This window comes from Adiantum capillus-veneris, chromosome 17 (assembly GCF_014529385.1).
Source record: "Adiantum capillus-veneris isolate H3 chromosome 17, ASM1452938v2, whole genome shotgun sequence".
In the NCBI taxonomy this organism is placed as follows: Eukaryota; Viridiplantae; Streptophyta; class Polypodiopsida; order Polypodiales; family Pteridaceae; genus Adiantum; species Adiantum capillus-veneris.
This window is the reverse complement of record NC_140947.1, coordinates 3,273,391-3,295,159: the sequence shown is the minus strand read 5'-3', so window position 1 is coordinate 3,295,159 and position 21,769 is coordinate 3,273,391. Positions and strand designations below refer to the sequence as shown.

General features: G+C 41.6%; 1 pseudogene; it reads left to right on the top strand.

The window, feature by feature from the left end:
* The first annotated feature begins 7,934 nt into the window (after positions 1 to 7,934).
* LOC147436725 (BTB/POZ domain-containing protein At2g30600-like) lies at positions 7,935 to 9,424 on the top strand (annotated as a pseudogene).
* The last annotated feature ends 12,345 nt before the right edge of the window (positions 9,425 to 21,769 follow it).

Genomic DNA, 21,769 nt, shown 5'->3' with positions numbered 1-21,769 from the left:
CATGGTAGAGGAGATGAGCATGCCATTGAAGCTTGGCTCTTGGTTGGATTTCCATTCCATAGCCAAGAGTTGTTGGTGTAGGCCTCTACTTCTCAATGCTTGGAGAAGGAGATGGAGTTCTTCTTTCCACCAAAAGAACGAGAAAGAAGTGAGTCTCCCGCCACCTCGGTGGAGATGGCTCCATGAAGATGGCGGGCAAAACGCTCTCCAACACCCCCCTAAATGGAGAAGACCATCGCATACTTCTCTACACCATAATTCAAAGAGGGACGAGAGAAAACAAGAGAAGAAAAAGGCGAGAAAGTGGTCACGCTCTTCTCCATCTTCTTCATCCTTTTCCTATTTTGAAGAAAGTGATGGTGTAGACAAAGAGGAACAAGGGAAGAAAAAGGCGAGAAAGAGGTCACCCTCTTCTCCATCCTCCTCATATTCTTCCTCTTCTAAAGACATTGATGGTGCAGCTCTTAAACCACCTAAAAGAAGAGGCCATAGGAAATCCTATGCCGCCTGGAAGAGGTCGTCCAAGCTAAAAAAAGTTCAAAAAGGGAGGAAAGAACATCTCTTTCCTTACCTACGATGGCACTTTTGGTGCTACGGACAAAGTCTTGGCCTTTATCCAAAAATTTTGATGCGGCGTTTGGAGATTAGGGCTTCATGGAGTCCTCTAAGCTACGTCATGTAGCCATGCATTTTCAAAAGTCCGCTAGGCAATGGTGGTCCAGCCTATGAGTAAATGGTGGAGCTCCATGAACATGTAAAGCTTTAAGAGCTTCCATCATGAAGTAGTTTTTTGCTACCGATGCCAAATACAAAGTACTCACAGAATGGCGAAGCTTGAAGCTCTCTCCCTACGAATCTATTCACAAATATGTAGACAAGTTTTGGGATTTGCATCTCAAAGACACTGTTTTCAAAAAGATGGATTTTGGAGAGCAAAAACAACAATTTTGCGGGTTTAACTAAAGATATGGTGGAGTATGTTAACTCCCAAAGGCAACGCACCATATCTGCGGTCATACACCATACCATGGTGTCTTCACGAATCAACTTCCAACAAGGAACTAAGAGAAATCTTATGCCCACGGAAAACGAGGACTATAATGAGCCTAAGGGGAAGGACAACGTCCAAAAGTCCCAAAAGTCTCCCAAAGGCGATGCCAACAACAACAAAGCTAAGGAGAAGGGAGTTTATAAAGGCAAAAATAAACTCTCTCTTGAAGAGCTAGAGCGTTATCGAAAAGATAACCGTTGTTTCAAGTGCGGGGAGCAAGGGCATGCCTATCGTGCTTTCCCGCACAAGAATACATGTAATGAGCCTCCTAGAGGTACCTTGGTCAAAATTCAAGAAGAGGATGCTCATCACAAAGGATCTCCTCTATGCCATGGTTGGGGAAAGGTCAGAGTACATGATGCTTTTATTCTCTTTGACCCTGGTTCTACTCACAATTTCATACCCACAGAGTTGGCCACCAAGCTAGGCATCCAAGCCTATGAGATGGGAGATATCCTATGTGCCGATGGTGCTTCCAAGGGGCAAGAAGCCTCAGTCACTCCCTTAATTGGGAAATTGAGGCTCCATGTCCAAAGCTATGTGGACAAGGAGGATTTCTTTATCTCTCCTCTCAAGCACGAGGATGTAATCCTAGGGGCACCATGGTTTGATCGCATGGCTGTGAATGTTAAAATCCCTGAAAGGCAAATCTACTTTAGGTTCAGGGAAAAAGATATGTACATAGATGCTAAGGAGTTGGGTAGTACCATACCTCTTATACATAAGCAAGCTTTCAATAAGTCAATAAAGAGCTCTATTTCCATGTACATGATTTTTGTTAAAGATTCTCAAAATGAACCTAATGCTTTAGCAAAATGAACCTAATGCTTTAGCAAAAGAAAATATAAACAATCAAAAGGAATTAGAGTTATTCAATTTCCTCATGGGGCTCCAAGATGTTTTATTGACGATATCCCTTGTGAACTACCTCCCAAACGAGGCCCATGCCATTGAACTTCTTCCAGGAAGTTCACCGCCTAATAAACCTCCTTATAGAGTTTCCTAAGCTCAACAAGAGGAGATTATACGGCAAGTGCATGAGTTAGTTGAGGAAGGCATGGTCAGGCCTAGCTCATCTCCATTTTGTTCACCAGTGTTATTAGTGCAAAAGAAAGACGACACATATCGTATGTGTGTCGACTATAGAGCACTAAATAGGATCACTATCAAGAATAGGTTTCCCGTTCCATGGGTAGAAGACCTATTTGATAAGCTAAAAGGGTCAACCTACTTCAATAGGATTGACCTGAAAGGTGGCTACCATCAAATAAGGATAGTTGATCAAGACATTGTAAAGACCGCATTTCGCACTACGTTTTCTCTTTACGAGTACATTGTCATGCCTTTTGGCTTGACCAATGCACCACCCACGTTTAACCGCTTGATGGAGAAGCTATTCATGCCTCACCGAACCTTTACTCGAGTGTTCTTTGATGATATAATCATCTACTCTAATTCATTAGACAAACACAAGTAACACCTCCAGGTAATATTTCAAGTTTTACAAGAGAATAAACTTTATATCAATTGAAAGAAAAGTTAATTTTTCTTACAAGAGATTCACTATTTAGGTCACATTATCTCTCAAGATGGATCCATTTAAGCTAGAGGTAATAAAAGGATGGCCTAATCCAAGGAATCTACACGAACCGAGAAGCTTTATAGGTATGTGTGCATACTATAGACGCTTCATAGAAAAGTTCTCACAAATCGCAGGACCATTACATGATCTAACAAAAAAAAACATTAGGTATATATGGTCCAAAGGGGAACAATGATTTTGAAAAGCTTATCTCTCAACATGTGCTTACACTACCGGATCTCTCAAAGCCATTTGAGGTCCAATGTGACGTCCATGGTGATTGCCTTGGAGCTGTATTGTTCCAAGAAGGGCATGCCATAGCCTATGAAAGTCGAAGGCTTGACCTTGTTGAGCAAGCTCTAGGCATATATGAGAAGGAACTCTTATCAGTTCTACATGCTCTAAATTTGTGGAAGCACTATTTACTAGGGACTCCTTTCCTTTGCGCACGGATCACCAAATCCTTACGTACTTCATGACGCAGATCAAGCTCTTCGACAAACAAATGAGGTGGAAAAATTTTCTTTATCAATTTCATTTTCATAGTGCTCACATTGCTGGCAAGCATAATCAAGTAGCCGATGCACTCCCAAGACAACCGAGAGTGAATGTGGTATCCATAGAAACTCACAATGATCTATCTTCTATGATAGATGAGTATGCTATCGATCCCAATTTTAGAGATGTAATTTCAGCCCTTGCACTAGGGAAGAAAGAAGAACCATTTACCCTACAAGATGGTTATCTTCTCTATGGCAATAGACTATGCATTACTAACTCACTACGTGAGAAAATAATGTATGAATCTCATGCTCCTCCTTATGCAGGGCATAGAGGGATTCAGTCTACCCTAAAAGGGATAGAAACATATTTCTATTGGCCTGCCATGAAAGCAAACATATGAGAGTATGTTTCAAAATGTGTGGTATGCCAAAAGACAAAGTTCGATAGAGGGTAGCAACTTGGATTGATTCAACCTTTGCCAATCCCTAATTCATCGTGGGAGAGCATATCCATGGATTTTATCTTTGGATTGCCCAAGTCTATCCATGGGAATACGGGAATATGGATGATAGTAGACAAGTTTAGAAAACAAGCACATTTCATACCTGTCAAAAAGACCATCAAATCCCATCAAATGGCAACCCTCTTTATATCACAAATCTTCAAGTACCATGGCTTGCCAACATCCATAGTGTCGGATAGAGATCCTAGAATGACCAATAATTTTTGGAAAGGTCTCTTTGAGAATTTAGGTACAAGGCTAAACTTCTCTTCGGCCTATCATCCCCAAACAGATGGCCAAAGTGAAAAACCTAACAATTCTTGATCTACTAAAAGCCTATGTCACAAAAGTAGATCAAAAGTTTCAATGGGAGAAGTAATTACCCTTACTGGAGTATGCTTACAATAACATTGTACATACTTCCACGGGAAAAGCACCTTTTGAGGTGATAGAGGAAATATCAAAAAGTCCCGTGCTACTCAAGGTACATGGGAAGATCTTCACTGCAGATGAATATAGCTGAGACCTGCAAGAATCTTTCCAAAAGATTAAGGATGCTATATCAATCTCTCAACAAAGGCAAAAGGGTGTTGCTGAGAAGCACAGAAGAGCCCTAGTCTTTAAACAAAATGATTGGGTCTTGCTCAAGTTTCCCAAAGCTCAATTAAGACACACAATGGGCAATAATCCTACAGGACACCAAAAGTACTAAATGAGAGCCACCTCAAGAAGCAATCATTGAAGACCCACCGGAGATTAAGGACCAAGAAGAGGTGCTACAGCCCGAGTCCCCATTCTCCGACACAAAGACAAGGTATTAAGAGGCAGTAAGACTATCCGGCAATACCTTATCAAGTTTAAAAATTATCCTTTTGAAGATGCTAGATGGATGCAAGGCATACAATTAAAGGATAACCTAAACCTTGTCAATGCTTACAATGACTCTCTACAGTAAACAAATGCAAATATGTATAAATGAACAAAGTTTTTGTCTTATAAGACTCTCTTTTTCTTTATTGTGCACACATGTTAATGAGTATGCATGCTTAGGATCATGTTTGTGGAGACGATGTCTCCCGAACACCAACTAGAGCTTGTCACTTTACTATGGAAGATTGATACCGACTGATGTGTAGACATGCTTGCGGTAGCTAAGGCTCTCAAGCACCAGATGGACTAGTCATCCATTTTGGAACGGTGTCGTAGGGAAAAAGAGGGATCCTCTACCCGCTAGCAAATGGACTAATGACTAGGCTTTATCTTCTCTACCTCATAGTTGAGGACAACTATGATTTCAAGAGAGAGAGGTAATGTCATAAAAACTAAATATCTAATACTCCCAAATGTTTTTCTCATGTTACTAAATTGATCATTTAGTATGGGAAAGTACCAGGGGAGTAAAAGTTAGAATATTGGTGAGGCTGCCAGACCGGACTCTGTCAGGGATCCAAAGGGGGACAGTTTGCAAAAGAGCAATGTTTTTCAATGGGGCTTAAAAGACTTAAGGCTCAGCTCCATTAAGACTTCCATAGGTGAAGGTTCCAAAAGTTAACTCATTAATCCAATGGCCAAAGCAAGGGGAAATTTGGATGGTCATGGGAAGACTAAAAAGTCTTCCCACATCCCTAGGAAGGGGTGAGCCCTGTTAGTAGGGGATGAGAGAGAAACACACACACACACACACACACACACACACACACACACACACACACACACACACACACACACACACACACACACACACACACACTCCAAGGCTCCCCCTTTACACATGCCAGGTTCCTAGAACAGTTGCCCCCAACCTCCCCTCAAATCCAATTGGATGGCCATAGAGGTGGACCAACAAAAATTGGCTAGAGTAAAACCAGTCTAATTAATTTAAAATTTCTTAACAAAAGAACCAAGAGAAATTAAGCTCCTTAGAAGACTATTGGACAGTCTACCAAGGTGTCCAATGAGCATTCAGCAGCCCAAGGCTTGCCTAATTCCTATTGGCTAGAAGACTAAGAGGTCCAATGAGAGTCTAATTGAATTATTTAATTACCTAAAGCTCTCACAAAAGGGGAAAGGGGGACACTTCTCAAAAGGATATCAATTATGCTTCTAATTTATGCTTGGCTAAGCTTTATAGGGGTCAATGGGATGCCAGCATGAGCAAATAGCAAGAGGGGTTGACCAAGATGAGAGGGAAGGCTGCATTTTACTCTAACTCATTGCTACACACACACACACACACACACACACACACACACACACAACTTATGTGTGCAAGAAGAACTCCATCTCCTTCTCCAAGCATTGAGAAGTAGAGGTCACACCAACAACTCTTGGCTATGGAATTCAAATCCAACCAAGAGCCAAGCTTCAATGGGATGCTCATCTCGTCTACCATGCTAATTACTAAGCTAAGCGATGCTATTAGATTGATTACGTGAGGAGAATACTTCTTTCTCGTAAGATACCTCTTCTTCCTCTCAATCTATCCTCATTCCCTGCTAGCTCTCACCATTTGTGAAGGTGTGTGAGGTCTTGGGACTGAGGCTAGAGACACTAGGTGTGTTTTTCAAGCATAATTTGGTGCATGAAGCTTCTATCTTCATTGCACCAACGATTTTTGTCAAGGAACACAAGAATTGTATTGTAAAAAAGTCTCCTTTGATGGGAGAAGCTATAATACAAAGCCTTTATGGAGGGAGGACCGGCTCCATGCAAATCCGATCCTCAACTGTTGTCAATTGTTTTAATTCTCTCTGTTTTGAAGTTATTGTGAATGCCAAATTAGCCAGGTGTAAATCACTAGGTTGCTTTCTCAAATTAAGTACTCTCTCTATGCTCATTAGGAACATGTTCTTAATGAAATGCTCACTATGTTATCAATTTCCGCTACACACAAGTTACTAGTGCATTAAATGTTACAAATAAAAACACGCTTAATGGCTTCTTGCATCTGGCTGAGCTGAAAAGGAGGTGAGCATGTAGGAGTTGGCCCTTGCAAACTTGCCTGCGGTTCCAAAGTGAATTGAATTGATTGCTCACGTTTACCCGGGTTGCTACCCAAAGATTTGATCCACTGATTCTCTGTAGTTTGTTCCTTCTGCACTAGAGGATCCAAGACTAGCAAGAAGAAATCAGCTCCAAAATGAGCATATATGGGCTCAATTGGATGCTACACCCGGGAAGCTTAGTGCACACACATTAATTGCAGAGGGATTCTATCTCACACACATAAACACACACACACACACACACACACACACACACACACACCTTTTTTTAGCAAATCAAATTGGGTAATCAAATAATGTTGGATCAGGGAGTTCAAGTACTCGTCGGAGAGGACTTGGACAACACTACCTCCACACAAAGCTAATGCGGCAATTCCACGCTTGGTATATAAAAAAAAACACTAAAATGCAACCTAAATGCAAATGTCAATTAATGCAATTGCCACTAATCACAAGTTCCTCTCATGGATGAGGGCAGTGGCTCGCAATGGGCGTGCTCACAATCCATGAGAGTCGCACCGAGATTTGTAGCTTATTTGCTACTAACACTTGATGAAAAAGAGAGTAATCAAGTATGTAATTAGGGTAGCTAATTAGAGAATGCTAATTGCACCAAAAATCTGATACCACTTGTTGAGTTAGGGTAGATCAACAAGACTAGCATTCATAATGACATAATTGATAAGTACACTAGTGATGAGAGAGAGAGAGAGAGAGAGAGAGAGAGAGAGAGAGAGAGAGAGAGAGAGAGAGAGAGAGAGAGAGAGAGAGAGAGAGAGAGAGAGAGAGAGAGAGAGAGAGAGAGTCAACAAGACTAGCATTCATAATAATTGATTAGTACACTAATGATGAGAGAGAGAGAGAGAGAGAGTATAGACTCAAAATGACAACTTGATTAGGAAATGAACTAACTTATTGGTGTGTACAAATGAGGTACTTAAGTAGTAGCAAAAGCATGGCTAGTGGCACCTCTCAAGGGTCACAATGCACCTTTCCCAAGGGTCAAGGGGAAACTCTCCAAAGGTCAGGAGTGGCTTCATTAAATGCAAAAAATCTATGCTGACTAGGATGGTCATTTGGCTAGGCCATGTTCCCTCACATGCTCACAGGGTGACTTGATTGTTGCTGACTGTACAAGAGGTAAAGCCCATACAAGTTGAGCCAAAGTCCAAAATCCCAACAATTTTTTCCTTTCGGCCTTAATATTGCGGGTCATCTTCTTTGTCAATGAGCTTTACAGGTCTATGATCTTAACATTTTAATGTACCTGCTTTACACAACATTTTAGCAATGCCTTGTGCTTCTTTGTGCCCTATCAAAATGAAGAACTATAGAAGAACTTGCTTGTTGTACCCCCATTTGAGTGCACATGGATAATCTACAATTTCTTGAGCCACAGTGGGGTTGCTTCGCCTTTGAAGCTTGTGCAGACAACGCCATGACTGTAGTCTTGAAAGAGAAGGCAAGATCAAAGCACTACATAACATATATGGATCCTAACTATGCGATCGTATTCACAACCATTGAAATCGCAGGATTAGGATTGCAGTATATGTCTCTACTCTTTTTGAAGCAGCTAAGTAATGGAATTCTCTTCCCATTTTGAATGCTTCTGGATCATATGTGATGGCCACATCACTGTTGGCAAAGGAGATCTTGGACGAGGTGTGTTATTTGAATGGGCTCACTATGATATGACACATAAAGTTTAGTATGTTGGCCTAAGCAGTTGGGACAAGCATGTTGAATATAGAAACATTAGGGTTTTCCCATATTCCAAAGCCTTTCTCTTTCCTCAAGGCTTGCCAAGTTTGTTCTTGCATAAGGGGGTGTAGCATAATTTTGGACAGTTCAAAATTTGTTGATTTGTATTTGTGTGTTGGATTGGAGATGCACCTCGTCCTACACATCGATTGTTTTTGCATGCTACTACTCAAAGAGTCTGCCTTTTAAAGAGGATGCAATCAATATTTAATATGTTTATACTGGCAAAGCACATGTCTTTATTTTGTTGCTATTAAATAATATTATAGAGGTCAGGGTCTTTGATTAAGTTTTTCGAATCCTTGCATTTTGTAGCTTGCAGCAACAATATGGCTGCATTATGTCAAATTTGTGAGCGGTTTGGTTTAACTTCTTTGTCTAGTCAATGCAAGACACTAGAACAGATCGATGACGGTATTGTATCTAAAAGCTGCTTGAATTTAATGTACAATCATGGAGTTGAGGGCTCAGATGAAGCTAGCTCAACATTTTCAAATGCCTTTCCTATAGATTCTTCCAAGCTATAAGCATTTTTTTAAAATTCAGGACTCACTGATGCTGAAACTATGCTTGATGAGTGTTATAGTGTGATAAGAGTACACAAGATTGTGCTCACTACTTGGAGTCATCCCCTCTTGAAGGTACTTTGGTTTGTTCTCACTCATTGAAATTTGCACATGACTGCTTCTCGTAACGGGGGCATACACGTGTGTTTTTGAGGAAAAAAATTACAAGGGTGAATTAAGCTCCATACTTAATAGTGAGGGCAAGGCTCTAGGCTGCATGAACAAGGGTGCAACATGCCAAGTTGAAGGCTAGGTTGCATCTTGAAGGCTTGTGACCTTACGAAAGATGTTGACATGGTTGAGAAAATTCATTATAGCATTTCTCATCAGGGGCCGTTTGAGAAAGATGTTCTTGTTGGTGCTTTGGTCAATATGTATTTCAAATGTGGTGCGGTCATGAAAGGACAAGAAGTCCTTCATGGGTTTTATGTCTTCACTTGGACGTGTTGATTGCAAGATATGCCCAATGTGACTATTGCAAGGAAGATATGAGCTATTTTAACGTATGCAAAGGAAAGGCCTGCCTCCAATCCATGCTTGCACCTTGAAAGCCTGTTGCCTTAGGGTCTCTTGGAGAAAGATGTCGTGGCTTGTCTGTGCTTTGATCGATATTTATACTAGATGGGGTGCCCCAAAGAGTGAAATTCTGTGTGTGTGTGTGTGTGTGTGTGTGTGTGTGTGTGTGTGTGTGTGTGTGTGTCTTTGAGCCTATAAACAAACAATACGACAAGTTCAACCCACCCCTAAGACCAAAAACATCAGAAGTAGTGGAATAAATGGTAGGCATGATAAAAAAAGTTAATGGGATAGTTGAGATGTTGGCAGAAGTTGCACAATGGATGGCGATGGCAAAAAACATACTAGTCGCAAGGTGCTGGACCAATGTAAGGAAGCAGAGCGGATCCATCCAAGATTGTCTTTGATACAAAGAACCAATACCAATGGTACACTTATATTCCGTGTTGTGATTTCCTCTATGTGATCTCAAAAGTACTTAGATTCTATCTTGTATACAGTTAAATGAACTTACATCATTTTTATGGAAAAGATTGTAGATATAGCTGACAAGGATTGAAGAATTTTTGTTATACTGAACAAAGGGACACATGGACAATTAGAATGATACATGTCTTCATAAAACATGAGTAATGAGTTCTTCCTTGTACAACTATAGTAATTTTACAATAAGAAAGGCCAACACTAGAGGAGAAGCATAAGTCCCCTTCAACAGTGGAGGGGATAAAAGTCCTTCAACAGTGAAGGGAATAAAAGTGGCAAGGGAAGAGCACATTCCCTACCATATTATTAAAAATGTGGAGAATGGTGCCAACTCCACACCTTATTTATGTATCATACACATGGTTTTTTCTTTCTTTGATGGGCGCAAGCATCATAATGCATGAAATGCATCTTCTTCCATCTTTAAATATTATAATGGGCAAAATTTCACCTCCATACATCGCTTTATGCAAAATCTCATTTGTGATGCAAGGTCATAGAGTTTTTGGCAAAAACTTTGAGGAGAGATACTATGGAGCCATCATCGCAAGCTATACCATGCGTTAAAATTCACACCACTATCAATTTTTTTCTTCTTACCATCTACATCGTGAAGCAATCAAAGAAAACTAGCTCAACTTCTTAGAAGATTCCTCCTCAATAGTGTCACCAATTTAAAGCCCCCTCCCTATCAATAAAGTAGCCTGTCAAATTAGAAGCCACGCAGAGCACAATTCCACTTTGCTTGCACTACTCCACACCACATGAATAACTGCATTGGTTACTGACAGTCCGAACATTGGATTCAAAAAAATGACCCTCTCGGCTTATGGCTCTTGAAGAGTGACGCACAATTGTACAAGAATAAGATAATGGTCAGTGGGCAGCGGGCGTCCATAGCCTGGGCGATCGGGCGCACAGAGGCCTTTACCCCAAAAATCTCCCACTTAAAGGCAAATGTGCCGATAAGTGGGTCCCAAACTGCTACTCAACATAGCTGCAGTACACACAAGTGCACACAACTCTCCAAACAAAAATTGTTGCTATTGCGTGATTTTCTGCTCAATTACCGCTGCCCATGAGTAGTTCATGAGTGCTTTCAAGATTTCAACTTGCCTTCAAGCTCAATTGCTCGAATCCATTGCTCGTTCACTCTTTACTCTCCCTACAAAGAACCCCAATTCTCCAAGCCCAAGAGGGGCTATGCACGTGGTGCTCCAAAATCCACCGACCGATGCACCCCATCCGCCTCGATCATGCGGATCTTCACCGCCAAGCTCAAGTTTGAGCTTCAAGCTCCCCCATAACCGGTGAGCTCAATGCTTCCTTGCCAATTGCCGGGAAGCCATCGGACGTGCAATGATCGTTTGTGGCGCTGAGCACCCTTAAGCTCTAAAAAATGAGGAGATTGGCCATTCTAATTGGGGTCAAGTTTAGTGTGTATATGTAGGGCTTACCTTGCATGGCCAAGGATAATATTTGTGGACCCCTCACTCAAGAAAAAGGGGGTGAGGAGATGGTTAGCTCAACTTGGATTGTCTATTCCTAATGGAGGTCACAGGGTCAAGCATCACATGCTAATTTTGTCAAAGGGTTAGTGGGTGGACTTCAAGAAATGCGCTTAACTGGATTAAAGCCTCAATTTGGATCTAGATGTTGCTCGCCAATCGAAACTGTCCACTGACACATTTTTTCCCCATGAATCTGTTCGACAATGAACTTAGGTGCTCAAACAAAATCTATAATTGTTTAAGGTCCACCCCTATAAGGCTCCCCTTCTCGGGGCAAGTTTGCCCCAAAACTTGGCTCAAAACCCTCAATGCTTCACTTTTTGAGTAAAGAGGCACTTCATATAAAAGTAAATGAAGGGAAATTTCTTTCTCTCTCTCTCTCTCTCTCTCTCTCTCTCTCTCTCACACACACACACACACACACACACACACACACACACACACACACACAAACAATGCACTCAAGCACATAAATATCAGATGGAATGCATGTCTATTGATCTTGTGAGATCGTGAGGAGTTTAGACACTGGCCTTGGCATTAAAAATCCAAGAACTAAGACCACTCCAAGGCACAATGGAAGAGAAGGTACTTAAGAAATTTAATGATGATGGTTTTCACACCTGGAAAATCAAGTTAAAAGGGTATTTGATGAAAAAGGGGTTGTGGAGAATAGTGAAGCCAACAACTATTGACCCCTCCTCTAGTGATGGAGCACAAGTACATACACGAGCTTTGAGCGCATAGAACCAGGGTAAGGATGAACAAGCATTAGGAATCATAATCACTGCACCACACGACAATTATGCACATTTCATTGACGATTATGAAACCTCATCAGACGCATGGGAGGCCTTAGAGAAAATTTTCAATGTTAGAAAAAAGAAAAGTAAGGTAAGCTTAAAGAAAGATCTCTACAAATTCAAAGATGGAGATTGTGACAATATTGCAAGATTTTTCAATCACCTTAAAAGCATGACCACATAACTCCCATTTATGAAGTGTGTAACACCAAAGGAGGACACGATTATAGTTCTATTAGGAGCCTTGCCATCTAGCTTTGACCATATAGTGACCATTATTTCAGAGAAGGATCCAACACTCAACTTTGCTTCACTATCTAAAGCAAAGAAGCATAGGAGAAATTCTACTTTAGGGGGAAGAGCATTTGCAATTATGCCTAGCAATAAAAATTGTTTCAAGTGTAGCAAAGAATGGCACATAGTCAAAGATTGCCTAGCATCAAAAGCTTGTAGCATTTGCGGAAGAAGGGTCATCCTCCTTCCAAGTGCTTCAAGCAAGACAAAAGAAAACACCAGCAGAAGTCTGAATTCTAGAAGCTCAGTCTCTCTAGCAAAAGAAGAAAAAAATGAGATGAAGTAGAAGACAACAACAGCCTTCTAGTCTCTTGCAACTACGACTATTATGACATTCCCTAGCTTTTGTTTTTGCCTTTACCACTTAGTGTAATTTGTTTGGAGATATCTTGGATTAGCTTAATCTCAATCTTTATACATGTGCTTGAGGGGAGGTGTGCAATGTCTTGAATTGAAGATGGTTTATCTCTTGGATTGGGGATGGTCTCTTAGATTGGAGATGTACTTTTGCTTTGTGTCACATATATCTGCTCGAATAATGAAAGAATTATATAAGCAAAAAATAAACTTGTTTTCTTGAATCATACCAAAAAAATTGTATAAGTTGAGAATAGAAAGCAAGAGGATTTACAAGTAGAATAGTGCGACCATGCTCACTAGCATCTATACACATGTTCTTTCCCCTGTAGGTGCAGTAGATTCTCCTTTCAAGGAACTTCATGTTGGCAGCCATGCGATCAAACCATGGCGCCCCTAGGATAGCATCCTCATGTTGGAGAAGAGAGATGAAGAAGTCTTCTTTGTCGACATAGCTTTGGACATGAAACCTCAACTTCCCAATCAAGGGAGTAATGGAGGCTTGTTGTCCCTTGAAAGCTGCATCAGCCATTACCATATCTCCCATCTCAAAAGCTTGAATGCTCAACTTGGTGGCCAACTCCATTGATATAAAGTTGTGAGTAGAGCCAGGGTCAAACAAGATGAAGGCACCATGCTCTCTTACCTTTCCCCAAGCATAAGAAAGTGACGATTCTTTGCAATGAGCATCCTCTTTTGGAGCTTCGATGGTGGAAGCCCTAGGAGTCTCATTGCAAGTATTCTTCTTGGGGCAAGAGCGATAGCCATGTCCTTGCTCCCCACACTTGAAACACTTATGGTCCTTGCAAAAAGCTTCAAGATCTTTAGGAGAGAGTTTGTTTTTACCTTTGTAAACTCCCTTCTCCTTGGACCGATTGTTGTTGTTGTTGTTGGAAGTGCCTTGGGAAGAATTTTGAACATTGGTTTTCCCCTTTGCATCATTTTTGTCTTTGTTTTCCATGGGCTTGACATTACGTCTAGCCCCTTGATGGAAATTGATGCGTAAAGCAACCATGGTGTGATGGATTACTTCGCTAATAGTACCAGGCCGTTGAGAGTTGATGTATTCAACCATCTTTTCAGGTAATCCGGCAGAGAATTGCTACCTTTGCTTGGCAAAGTCTATCTTTTGAAAGACAGTAGCCTTGAGATGTAAATCCCAAAACTTGTCTACATACTTGTGGATAGACTCATGAGAGAGAAGCTTCAAGCTGCACCATATGGTAAGCACTTTGTTCTTTGCATTGCAAGGAATTACTTCATGATGGAAACTCGTAGAGTTTTCCATTTCTTTGGGGCTTCACCATTGCCACAAAGACTAGCCCACCATTGATGAGCTGATTTTTGGAAGTGCATAGCTACATGGTGTACCTTGGAGGAATCTATGAAGCCCTCGTCTCTCCAAAGGCCGCATCAAATTGCTGGATGAAGGCCAACATTTGTTGGTAGCACCAAAGGTACCATCATAGGTGAGAAAAGAGATACTCTTTCCTCCCTCCTTGAACTTGTTTAGCTTTTGTGACCTTTCCCATGTAGGAAATGATTTGAGATGTCCTCCCCTCTTCTATTCTCTAGGAGAATAGCCATAGCTTTCATCGGAAGAGGAGGAAGGTGAAGAAGAAGGAGAAGAGGGTCACCTCTTCCTACCCCTTTTCTTCCTTTGTTTCCTCTCTTCCCTTTCGGAGTGACGAGGAGAAGGACTATGTGTTGATCTTTTCCTCTTGGGAGGAGTGGGCGATCATCTAGACCGCTGACTTCGTGGAGCCACATCTTCAGAGGAACTTAAACTTTCATTGCTCTCTTGCTCTTTGGATTCCTCCTCTTGAATGGGAGAGAGTCTTCTTTTGGGGGTATCTTCCTCCTAAGCTCTCTCTCTGTTGGAGCCCCATTTGTCCAACTGTTGTAATGAGCCCATCTTGTAAAGCATATCAAATTCCCATTTTATGTCAAAGACGTCTTATCATTTTGATCCATTCGTCTGGGTTATGTAAAGATTAATCAATTAGTCAGGACTCAGATTTGTTCCCACTTTGTAATAATGAGTAAGAGAACCCCATGTACATTTTTGAGCTAAGGTGACTAAAGTATAAAAGTCACCTTAGAACCATTTTTAAAAAACATTATTTTTGAACATTAATCCTGTGTCGTACGAGTCAGAGAGAGAGAGAGAGAGAGAGAGAGAGAGAGAGAGAGAGAGAGAGAGAGAGAGAGAGAGAGAGTGTCATATCCTCTTCACTACGTGCTTCTCCCTCACCGGATTCACGAAGTGACTACACCATCGCGGTAGTCTCTCCGAGAGCTACGCACCCACGCCACACATTCACATTTTGGAGCTGTTCGCGATCGATTCTTCCTCGAGCTTGTTTTGCTTGTAAGTAGCACAAACAGTGTCTGTTTTCAACAATCAAGTGCTTTATGGAATGAGAAAGAGATTAGCTACACATAGATACTCATAAACTTAAGTTTCGCCCACTTTTGGATTATGACCTGTTAGTCTATCGCGACTGTATTTGAGATAACTAGGGTTCAAATCTGGTGAGATTAGACTTATAGGTAAGTATATCCTAGTGAGAGGATGGTGCCTAGTAAGTTTGATGCGATTCCGAGTTCATTGGAAGTGTAAATTGTGTTGTGAGCGTTTAGGGATAGAGTGGGTTGCATTCTACCAAGGTTAGTGATTGATGCATCATAAAAGTGCGTATGTGTAGATTGGTCTCAGCCTGACAAGCTAACGAGATTGCCTACGTGCACCTACGGGTTAGTCGTGTCATCGGATGATAAGTATGTTGTCTGTGTCGTGCTTGTGAGCATGAACAGGGGAGTAGTTTTTCCCTAAAACATTGGCGCCGCTGCCGGGGACCGAAGACCTTAAGTAGGGAGATCTACGTCACTCGAGTGATGGTTAGCTTACTTTAGTCTTGACTAGAGAGAGCTTAAACTTTTAGAAAAAGATCAGGATAGAGTATCTTGAGGTCTACTGGATAGCCGGGAAGCCTGTGTCTTGCCGAGGGTTTGCGACTAGTTAGATTTAGTTAAGTAGGATAATGTGGAGTTATGGTTTTTGGTTTTGAGTGCTTGTTATACTTGTGTAGAAATAGAGTAGAAAAACGCTGTAAAAACGCAAAAACAAACAAAAAGAAGAAACAATAAGGCTGTTTGCTTGCCTTGAAAGCAAAACCCACACCATATACCCTTGAAGGGGGTGAAAAGAGTAGACATTGAAATTTATGATCCAACACTCGAGAAAAACATAAAAATTGCTACCAAAACCAACAAAAAGAAACAGATGATTCTCATAAGAAAACACTAAGTGACCCTAACAAGGCCAAGAAGAGATATAACCATTAGCCTAGGGTAAACTGACTATGTCATGAGGTACGATTGATGTTCACAAGTTTAAGATGAAGTGTCATCAAATTTGCATCACTTCAAGTGCAATTGAGTTGTGAATTGCCAGAGAAAAGTGAAATTTGTGAAGTGCTTGAGTCCAAGGTCAAAATAAGTCCAAACTTCATAAAACTTGGGGGATAGACTTATATGGGCACAGGGAACACAACTATGCAAAAACAGACAAAAATTAAATCCCCATTGCTCTCTGCCTAGTCTATCGCGATAGACTGATGAAGGTGGTGATTGAATAACAACAAGGAAAAAACCTTTTTACCACAGGTTTAACACATCAATATAAGGGTACTCACAAAAATTGAGTGAAACTGAACACCATCTTGACCACAAAACTTCAAAACTGGTGTTTTAGAGTCTGAATTCAGAGACAAGGGCAAGAAGGCTTTGGCCAAATGTCCAAACAGTGCCAAAATTTGTCAATGCACTACACAAGGAGAGGCTGAACCAGCTGTGGAGATAAATTGAGAAAAATGCCAATAACGGAGAACTTTCCCAGTCTATCGCGATAGACTAAGGAAACTGTTGCTAAGGACCTTTTCTTTCAAATTTCCCCTAGGGAGAGCTTTATCAGAGTCCATACAACACACACACCAAATTTCAAGGCATTTAGACCACTGAAAGTCAATCTAAGGCCCAGATAGAGAATCAGGCTCTGACTAAAATACTAAAAAGGGACCAAAACCCAACCCAAGTGTCCAAACTTCATAAAACTTGAGGGATAGGCTATAGAGGGTAACTGGAACTCAAGGGTGAAGTCACAATTTTGAATTGACTTGTGCTGAGCAAATTGTCAGTCTATCGCGATAGACTAAGAAAGTTGTGATTCAGACATTTTCTGCAATTTGTGACTATACTGCTAGGACATGCTCTCCATATAGATCCCATCCATCATCTCATATTTGAAATTGGACCACCAGAAGGCTGACTAAGTGGTTGCTGTACATACTTGAAAGATTTTTTGGTAATTCAGGGAAAACCCTTGTGAACAGACTAACCATCCTTGTGTAGATCCCAGAAAGAGATCATCACAAAGCCGCACAAGGAGTACAGGTAAGATTTAAGTTTGCAACCCAAATTTCATTCTTATGTATTTAAGGTTAGGAGCCTTTGTTAAGTTGGGAGCTAAAAGTGTCAAAAGTCAAGTAAGCACCACGTCCACCGAAGAGAGTGTAACTCAGACGAGACTAGACCCATTAGCACCGATCATTGAAGAGGGTAGTGATACTGACACTTCATCGGAAAATTCCTTCTTCATGATGGGGAGTCAACAGCCAGGAGGTTTCAACAATGAAGGACCAATGCCAGGGGGGAGCACCTCTTTACATCCTTTAAACGAAACCAAGTTCACTATAATCTTCTTGGAGGGAACTAACTCGAGGGGAGCCTTAGTTTATTCTGACTATCGGGGACGCAAGTGTATTTGTATTGAAGAGAGACCGGCTCAAAGACTAGAGATAATTTGAGTCTATGATGATGGAGACAGATTTCGAGACGAAAAGGGAAACCACTATCTGATAGTGAGTAACCCTGAGGATTACAACAGATATGGGGATAACGTGGCAAAAGGGAAAATGGTTTCAGAAACCCAAGAACCGCCTCCTAACATTGATCAACCTGGAGCGCTTTTTTTATGTATGATAAGAAAACAACCAGGGTCCCAACCTATAATGAGAATGTAGGGATTTACAAGCATGAAAGCGAGGGAATAGTCTCTTACTTTCTATGCAAGGAACCCTACCCAAACGAATTAAGCAGAGACAAGGTTCTTTACTTATTTTCTTATGAAACTGCTATGGGGAAGGATATTGTTTTTGTTGACAGATACGGGCGAGAATACAAACGTATTCTCCCAGAGGAGGTTGAAAAGGCAACAGTTCCGGGAGCATCAACCTATGGCCCCGACGAAGTACCAAGAGCCACCTACACCCCTAGCAAGTCGACAAATCCCTTTTCAGAAGAGTATGACGCTACCTCACATTCTACTTGACAATCGACGTCCAATTACCAGGACCAACCAGCTACTCAGCCATCATTGCAGGCATGGCTTCGACAAAGTGCTACATTAGAACAAGACCGAACCCGAGAGGGTTATCAAACCGCACGAGGGCCAAGGGATTTACAAGAACCACCACTCTATGCACAGTATCAAGGAGAGAGTAAGCCAAAGACTCAGGGGTCAACTGAGCCTGGAAGACCACCCCGAGAACGAGTTCGGAGAGATGAACCATCTCTCGCGAGAACTGTTAGAAATTATGGCTTAGGAGCACCATTGGGAGAGGAACCTGGCCACTACAGAAGACCAGAGGAGGTATATCGGCTAGGACAGGGAGATCCCATGATGAGATTTGTAGACCATCGTAGAATTATACCTTCTCAAGTGCAAAAATGGGTAAACAAGAAATATATGGGAAGCAAGGATCCGAGAGATCATGTAGCAGCCTTTGTGCGTGTAATTAGAGCTGAAGAGGTGTTAGACTTTCCTACCCAATTTGCAGGATTTGGTTTAACCTTAGAGGATGATGCTGCTACATGGTTTGACTCAGTGGAGCGAAGAGACTTTGAGTCTATGGAGGAAGTGTTTGACGAGTTTATCGAGGAATTCTCACAAAAGGGAATAGCTCATAATACAGTCTCACAAATCCATAAATTCAAGCAAAAAGATGGAGAGTCTGTGCGAAAGGCAGCCCTTCGATTAAAAAGATATGTTAAGTTCTGCCCCGTGGAAGAACTGCCAACTCAGTCCAGACTTATGCTTATTTATCCAAGGACTAAGGAATGCAGATCTTCAGAAGGACTTACATATGAAAAGGAGCACGACGTTGAATGATTTAACCAAGGAAGCTCTATACCTTGTGGACAATTGTGCGGTCTACAAAGAGGGTGAGTTCAAGGATCTTGACGATGATTCTGCCTCGCAACAAAGCGTAAGCAAGTCTGCTAAGACAACACCGAAAGGAGAAGTAGCGGTAAGCCAAGAGCAGCTTATAGAGGAAGTGCTTAAAAAGATTAACTTGTATTCCAAACCACAAGCTAAACAACCAAAATGGTGTGCAATTGAACAAAAAAGGACAAACCATGGGACGGAGGAGTGTTATTATAACAAGGGATATGTGAGAGAATGACAATATGCTCCGCAAGCTCAGGCGACATCCCCTCAAGTCCCACCGATGCCTAGATATCAAACAGGCAACCTACCAGGACCTGTAGGTGTAGAAAGACCACAACCAGTGTTGGGACAACAACCACCCCTACCAGGATTACGACCAGTCGGCATAAGATACACACCCATAGTAAGTGAGTCAGATGAGAAGGCTTTGGTACCTATGCATGCATACTACGACGCGCCCAATGGATATGCAACGAACTCTGTCTATTATCCACTGGAAGAACCCTCTAAACCAGAACCATGGAGCATGATAGGAAATACAGGACCACCAACTGCTGTACAGGCAGCGGGGGAAGGAAGATATAGCTTGGATGAAAGAACACTGTTGTTCATAGCCAATGGAGGCATGAGCGGGCAAAGAATTGCACACCAACAAAGAGGAGCTCCAGGAGCACCTCAACAGCCTAAAGGACCATGCTACAAGTGTGGTGGAGATCATTGGCTGAGAGACTGCCCTCATGACAAAATCATTAGGGTCAACACATATTGCACCGAGTGTGGAATTACTCACTTGATCCCTGATTGCCCTAAAAACCAGAGCAAAGGAGCAAAAACTACCTTGAATATGTTGGGAGCGTTGCCTTCTAGTGGAGGGTCAGAAAACGAAACTCCGATTCTTGTTAAAGTCTTGACGAGAGCCCAAGCAAGGAGAAATGACAATCAGCCCAAGAGTAACGATGAAAATCAGGAAGAAATCAAGACTGACAAGTCTAGCATCAGTCGTGATAATCCTTGGAAAGAACGAAGAGCGAAAATGAAAGCTAGACATGAACGAAAACAAAAAGATGTAGAAGCTGAGCTAACGATAGCTTGAGAGCAACTTAAACAGCAAAGAGAGTCCGACTCTCTAAAATCAACGGAGGGACCAAGAAGTGCAAGCTCAGGAGGGTCGGTATTGGTAGATAAGATCAATGAACCCTTAGATACAATCTTGCAAGCATATGAATCAAGATTGAAGAACAGACAGACTCTAGAGCAAAGGTGGATGACATATCCATATCCAGAGATAGAAAAACAGAGACTAGAGATGTGCAAACAGCTGATTGAAACTGCACAAGCTTTACTGGAGCCTCCACCTATGGAAGTGGGAGATAGAGTAATCAAACCACCAAACAATGAAACACCTCACAAAACCGAACAAAGGATACCCGACAAGATAGAAAACGTTAAATCCTTGTCGGATGTAGAGGATGCAAGAGACGTGCCTAATAGCACTGATGAATCATTGAAAGATTTTCCACCATATACCCCTATTGTGGAAGAAAATTGGCCTGAAGAACTATGGGAAACGGTGTGAAAATCTCAAGAAAAATATTAGACAAAAACAGTCGAGTCGGCGCCTTTCTCGGAGTTGAACTTGAATAAGCCTCCATGGGATTTAGACGTTAACTCATTTCAAGGGGATAATGGTTCAGTTGCATCCGAAGATAGCAGACAAGCATTACTCAGAACTTTGCCATCATATATGGGGGACTATGAGGCAAGGTCAGAAATTCGAAGAGTACCTTCTCAAAGAATAGGCTGGTCAAATCAATTGGACACTAAAATCCTGACAGACTTGTTGACCACTCCGGTCAAGTGTACAATCACATTGGCAGAATTGTTAAAAATTAGTCCAAGCATGTGGACGGAAGTGGGCAAATGTCTTGAAAAATTTGGTATAAGGATGCCTCTTAAGTTCTTCGAAACCGATCTCAATGACACAAAACCGAAGAAAGTTAACACTAGACCAGTGCCACTCAACAAGGTAGGAGAGTATTGTGAGGGTGAAGACGGCAACACAACCCTACCAGTTGAATATAACGGCATAGAGACTAAGGCAATACTTGATAGTGGAGCTGGCATTGCCATTGTGACCAAAATGCTATGGGAAAAATGGGGAAAACCAGCAATACGAACAACTAGAATGAAATTGCAACTGACGGATGGGCACATAGAAAGGCCTATAGGATTGCTTGAGGCAATTGTGGTATCTTCGTGTGGCATAGTAGATTTTGGCAAGAAGAACAACTATGAAATTATCCTTGGTAGGCCGTTCATGAGGCAACTCAAAATGGTGCAGGACTGGAGGTATGATTATTTGTATCTAAGACATGCTGAAACTACTACACGAGTAAACATGAAAAATCATAGCTACCATGATGTCACGAGAACCCCTGTGGAAGAATTTGACTCAGCCACCATTAGTGGATCAGAAGTCCCAGCGTGGCTTTGTAAGAAAAAGGAGATATGGATGTGCGGGGCATCTCAATGTAGTGAA